Raw genomic sequence first — 6,757 nt, forward strand, 5'->3', positions numbered from 1 at the left:
CCCTATAACCCTAGCGTCATCGAACCTTAAGTGTGTAGACCCTACGGGCTCGGGAATAATGCAGACATGACCGAGACATCTCTCTGGTGAATAACCAACAGCGGGATCTGGATACCCATGTTGGCTCCCACATGTTCCACGATGATCTCAACGGATGTTCCACGATGGCAAGGATTCAGTCAATCCCGTATACAATTCCCTTTGTCTACCGGTATAGTACTCGCCCGAGATTCGATCATCGGTATCCCGATACCTTGTTCAATCTCGTTACCGGCAAGTCTCTTTACTCGTTCCGTAACACATCATCCCGTGATCAACTCCTTGGTCACATTGTGCACATTATGATGATGTCCTACCGAGTGGGCCTAGAGATACCTCTCCGTTTACACAGAGTGACAAATCCCAGTCTTGATTTGTGCCAACCCAACAGAAACTTTCGAAGATACTCGTAGTGCACCTTTATAGCCACCCAGTTACGTTGTGGCGTTTGGTACACCCAAAGCATTCCTACGGTATCCGGGAGTTGCACAATCTCATGGTCTAAGGAAATGATACATTAGAAAAGCTTTAGCAGACGAACTATACGATCTTGTGCTAGGCTTAGGATTGGGTCTTGTCCATCACATCATTCTCCTAATGATGTGATCCCGTTTTCAATGACATCCAATGTCCATGGTCAGGAAACCATTGAAGGAAATATGCCCTAGAGGCAATAATAAATTTATTATTTATTTCCTTATATCATGATAAATGTTTATTATTCATGCTAGAATTGTATTAACCGGAAACATAATACATGTGTGAATACATAGACAAACAGAGTGTCACTAGTATGCCTCTACTTGACTAGCTCGTTAATCAAAGATGGTTATGTTTCCTAACCATGAACAAAGAGTTGTTATTTGATTAACAAGGTCACATCATTAGTTGCATGATCTGATTGACATGACCCATTCCATTAGCTTAGCACCCGATCGTTTAGTATGTTGCTATTGCTTTCTTCATGACTTATACATGTTCCTATGACTATGAGATTATGCAACTCCCATTTGCCGGAGGAACACTTTGGGTGCTACCAAACATCACAACGTAACTGGGTGATTATAAAGGAGCATTACAGGTGTCTCCAAAGGTACATGTTGGGTTGGCGTATTTCGAGATTAGGATTTGTCACTCCGATTGTCGGAGAGGTATCGCTGGGCCCTCTCGGTAATGCACATCACATTAGCCTTGCAAGCATTACAACCAATATGTAGTTGTGAGATGATGTATTACGGAACGAGTAAAGAGACTTGCCGGTAACGAGATTGAACTAGGTATTGGATACTGACAATCGAATCTCGGGCAAGTAACATACCGATGACAAAAGGAACAACGTATGTTGTTATGCGGTCTGACCGATAAAGATCTTCGTAGAATATGTAGGAGCCAATATGGGCATCCAGGTCCCGCTATTGGTTATTGACCGGAGACGTGTCTCGGTCATGTCTACATTGTTCTCGAACCATAGGGTCCGCATGCTTAAAGTTACGATGACAGTTATTATGAGTTTATGCATTTTGATGTACCGAAGTTAGTTCGGAGTCCCGGATGTGATCACGGACATGACGAGGAGTCTCGGAATGGTCGAGACATAAAGATTGATATATTGGATGACTATATTCGGACACCGGAAGGGTTCCGGAGAAGTTTCGGATAAAACCGGAGTACCGGAGGGGTTACCGGAACCCCCCGGGGGGTTAATGGGCCTTATGGGCCTAATGTGGAGAAGAGGAAGGGGCTGCCAGGGCAGGCCGCGCGCCCCCTCTCCCCCTAGTCCGAATTGGACAAGGAGGGAGGGGCGGCGCCCCCCCTTTCCTATTCTCCCTCCACCTCTCCTAATTGGATAAGGAACGGGGAGGGGAGTCCTACTCCTGGTAGGAGTAGGATTCCTCCTGCGCCCTCCTCTAGGCCGGCGCACTACCCCCCCTTGGATCCTTTATATACGGAGGCAGGGGGCACCCTAGAACACACAAGTTGATCCTCGTGATCGTTCCTTAGCCGCGTGCGGTGCCCCCTGCCACCATATTCCACCTCGGTCATATCGTTGTAGTGCTTAGGTGAAGCCCTGCGTCGGAAGAAGACGTACGACTACTTCCTCTACGTTGTGTCAACGCTTCCGTTGCGATCTACAAGGGTACATAGATCATACTCTCCCATCTCGTTGCTATGCATCACCATGATCTTGCGTGTGCGTAGGAAATTTTTTGAAATTACTGCGTTACCCAACAACCATGACCATCTATTGATCAACGAGCTAGTCAACTAGAGGCTTACTAGGGACATGTTGTGGTCTATGTATTCACACATGTATTACGGTTTCCGGTTAATACAATTATAGCATGAACAATAGACAATTATCATGAATAAGGAAATACAATAATAACCATTTTATTATTGCCTCTAGGGCATATTTCCAACAGTATACCCTTCAGGCTGTATGTGCATTTTGTTATGGAAATGGTCTGAATCAGATACTATCCTGCCAGGAAAGAAACTCACACAATAAGGTTTGTTATACACTAAGAAGAACGAACAAAGGAGGAAATGCAGATGCATATATAAACATAAACATGCAAAGCTCATCCAGCACCAAGAAAAGGGGTCAGCAGAAGATATACAACAACATGAACAGAAGATGTATGTGCCAAATAAGAGCTCCATATATGCTCTAAGGCATAGACTGTCATCTTAAGTAATGTTCAGAATGATTTCTCTGATGGAAACCTTCTATGCCTACATTAAACACAATCAAAATGGAGTTTCAATGGTATAATTTTATGGCACATAAAGTTAAATGACAAAATATGAAGACACAACATAAATTGGAATGGAGGGAGTAAATGGAAATCAATTATTTCTTGTAAAGGGTTATGGGTAGGAAGAACAAACTAAAACAGATCAGTTCTTTGGATTATTGGCGCTAGTGCAATATGAACTGCATCATAATTGAACATATAACATATGTCCATACCTCTGGAACAAATAGAACTCCACTATCCAGAAGTGCCAAGTCTGCTTGTGTCTCCCACAAGGAAAACTTGCATAAAGCGGCAGCATTGTAGCTCAAAAGGGCACTCCAAGATTCAAGTGAGAAACAGGGCATCCTTGAAATGGGTAGGGTCGACATGCTTCCAGAGCATTTTTTGCATCTTTAAACGCTGGTTACTCTATTTAGAGGGGGGGAGCTACTGTGCTATTTGCTCAAACATACCTAGGTTGCTCACACGAAGATTTCTCAGTTCTATCTGAGTCATTTCAGCATCCTCTCCATTTTCTTCTGATAAATTATTACAAGAGCCTATCGCGTCATCTTGGCCATTATCATTAGAACCATCATTTTCAATGGATTTCCGAAGTTGCAACATATTTTCTGGAAGCTTTTGTGTGAGGAGAAACCTATACAATCGATATTTTTTTAGTATCATACCAATAGGGCATCATGCAAGATAACAGAAAATCTCTCAAGTCTGATGTGTATTCAGGAGAAAAACAATTATTGCTTAAAAATATATAAGAGGTTCTCAACTCATACTCCTTGGCTTTTTCTAAGCCTCAGGAGAAGCATGTTTGCTTGCATTTGAGATGCAAGGAAGAAAGAAGGCCATTCAGAAAGGGCACCGCCTGCTTCTACTTAATCCTGAGGTATAAACACAACTTTAGTGTACTGCTTCGAAAGAAAAAGAAAAATATACGCTATTATCTTTTCACAAAACCAAACCTTGCAAAATCATGGGTGCCAAAGAATTGAACAAGTATTGATTGATCAAACCGAATTGACTTCAGGGCCCGGCTAGCATGAACATTTGACTCGTCCACTATAACAACTGGCCACATTGCATGACCTGTTGAGGCACACAAGGCTCTTTATATGAGAACAAATTCCAAGTCACTGAGAAAAGTGAGAAGCCTCGTCCACTATAACAACTGGCCACATTGCATGACCTGTTGAGGCACACAAGGCTCTTTATATGAGAGCAAATTCCAAGTCACTGAGAAAAGTGAGAAGCCTACGGGTAAAAGGGTGCACTGAAATATGGCAAATCAACCACATAACTAAATGAAACAATTTAACAGAAAGGGAAATCCATGTCACTTGTTTACTTTAGGAATGTAGGAATGTGGAGGAAAATAGGACTAAATGATAAAATAACAAGTTAATGTCGGGTAATTGAGGAGATGAATACGAAAATTTCAAATAATAAATCAATACTGGGCTTAACATTGGAAAGCATTTTCTGTAAAAAGAGGCAGTTAACCATCTAACACATGTGATGTGCATGAGAAATCTAATAAAGTTGTAAGTTGATGCAAAACTACCATAAACACTAGAATAAATAAAGTATCACACTGTAAAAGTTCAAAGTAATATGGACAATGACTACAAACAATGCAATAAAACTTGTGATGGCAGAAAGAATAAATGGAAAGGACCATTGGCATCTAATCGCAGTTAACAGCTAGAACCATCGGCACTCATAAGGAAAAGACATAGGAGTACCTATTATTTTAGCCCACGCTATATTATCTGGATCAAGACCTTGGTAGTCATGAAAGCTGATAGCAAGTGCAAGTAGCTCATCGTATCCCTTCTTATATCCAGGTTAGATGATCCAAATTTCAGGTTCAGGCACTTCATTTCCTCAGATGAAATGAGAAATTTATCATTTCATTATCTAGGGTAAGGTCTTCATACTTCACCTGCAGTTCATTTAGCTTTAGATATCAACTACACGACATTTTACATGCCACTCTTCATAGTGCAGACATTACATGGAAAACAGAGTGGTAGATAACATGCCTTTTAGTAAGGAAAATGCAGAATTTTTTTTGAAATCTAACTGAGGACAATCCTCTCAGCCACACCAATTTTTCATGAATAAGAAAAATAAGAACCAGGTATATAGAAAGCATACAAAATTCTTGGTTAGTTCCGTGTAGGCCGTGATGGAACCCTTGTACCAATCATCATCTTTGGGCCAGAAAACCTGCATTCACCATCAAAATTTAGGACCCAGTTTTGCTGCATTCCATATAGTGATGAAACAAACACATGCTCAGAATAGACGTCATCAGTAACTTACCTTGCACACTAAACTGACAAACGCCTGCGGATCGGCACCCTAAATTTCCAACGTGTGACAAAGCCAGCATCAAAATTACACGGAGAACAAGTATTCTAGTTGGCCGTTCTTGTTGCTAAAGTCATGAGGAGAGTTTCATTGCAAAGCAAGCACATATCGACATGAGTCGTCGTCAGAATATATGAACAACTAAGAGGAATGAATAATTAATTGCATAAACAAAAATAAAAGACATGGGTAAACTTGCAGGAGGGGTAGTATATAAAGTTGATTACCACTATCTTCCAGCCACAACCTTCTTGACGAGCCTAAACCCGGTGCGGTGCAGCCGGTGCTTCTGTGATTTTCATGGAACATCTTCTAGGCAAATATAAAAACGAATCTGCACAAACAAAGATGATGGTTCTGGGCATTAAATCATGGCATCCCTTAAATAAAAAAATAGGAGTGGAAGAGAGAGGTAGGATGCTATTCAGGAGGGACTGGAGGGGTGTTGGCACCTACAAAGCTCAAATAGGCGACGTTGGTGGAGCAGAGACTTGAGGCGTTCCATACAACTCGGCTATGGTGGCGTTGTGTGCATTTCGTGTTGACCAGGGCGCCAACTCACACCCGTCATCTTCCACCGATGGGAACGAATTGATGAACAAATCCACATGGACTATGGCCCCGAAGCCGTCTTCTTCAGTTTTGACACAGACTTCATCGTGGGGCGGGAGCAGCGCAGCCATTATCTCCCCCCCCTTCTCCTCTGCGCCTCGGCTGTCGTCGCCCCATCAGCTCCTCCCTGTCTCTATCTGCGCCCAATGCAGGCGGGGCAGACCCCAGGCTGAGCAGCTCGTGAGCGGGCGCTTCCGCCATGAGCCCCTGCCCAGCGCCTCCTCCTCCAGCTGTCGCGACGCCAGTGAGGACGGCCGTTGCTCCTCGAGCCGCGACTTCTTGCAGCGACAATAGTAGTAGACGATCACGGGAGGCTTGCCGCCCGCGGCGGCGGACGCAGAGCTGCGGGGCTTCTTGCGGGGCGGGCAGGGAGTGGTGGAGGAGTAGACACGGCCGATGTCAGACACTGGAAGAGCCAGGATGGGATGATTGGATGGTGGAGGCGCGTCGCCGGCGCGGACGGGCGAGCCCTCGTGCGGTGGATATGGGTGGCGGCGGCGGAGATGCATGGAGGGGATGGGGCGTGGGGCTGGAGAAGATGGAACGAGAGAGAGGTCGCGTGTGCGGGTTTCCTTTCTATCGCGTTTAGGGCATCTCCAGCCGTGCCCCAGGAAGGCCTCCCCAGGTGATTTTTTCATGCCGGCGCCAAAAAAACGGCCCAGTCGCGCCCCCAGGAGCCCGATTCTCACCGGCCTGGGCTGAAAACAGCGCCGGCGGACCCAGGCCGAACCCGGCGCGGTGGGGGGCGCCCGGGGGTGCCGGGGCGAACTGTTTTGGCGCGAAACAGCCACGGGTCCGCCGCGTCAGCAACACGGCGCCTCGTCTTCCCCCAACGGCCTCGGTTCCCACGGGGAATCAATGCCAAGGCTGCCGCCGATCATCCTTGCCATTGATTCCTCACGGGCGGCGCGTCAAGGGACGGCGCGCCGACGCCTCCCCTCCCTCGCACGTGTACACACGGGTGCGGCGCGGCT

The 6,757-nt window shown here is 45.4% G+C and overlaps 1 pseudogene; it reads right to left on the bottom strand.

Annotated features, from left to right (window-relative positions):
• Positions 1-2,442: 2,442 nt before the first annotated feature.
• On the bottom strand, positions 2,443-6,299 carry LOC125554963 (histone-lysine N-methyltransferase TRX1-like; annotated as a pseudogene).
• Positions 6,300-6,757: the final 458 nt, after the last annotated feature.

The sequence above is a fragment of the Triticum urartu genome, chromosome 4A (assembly GCF_056163025.1).
Source record: "Triticum urartu cultivar PI428250 chromosome 4A, HENAU_Tu73, whole genome shotgun sequence".
NCBI lineage: Eukaryota > Viridiplantae > Streptophyta > Magnoliopsida > Poales > Poaceae > Triticum > Triticum urartu.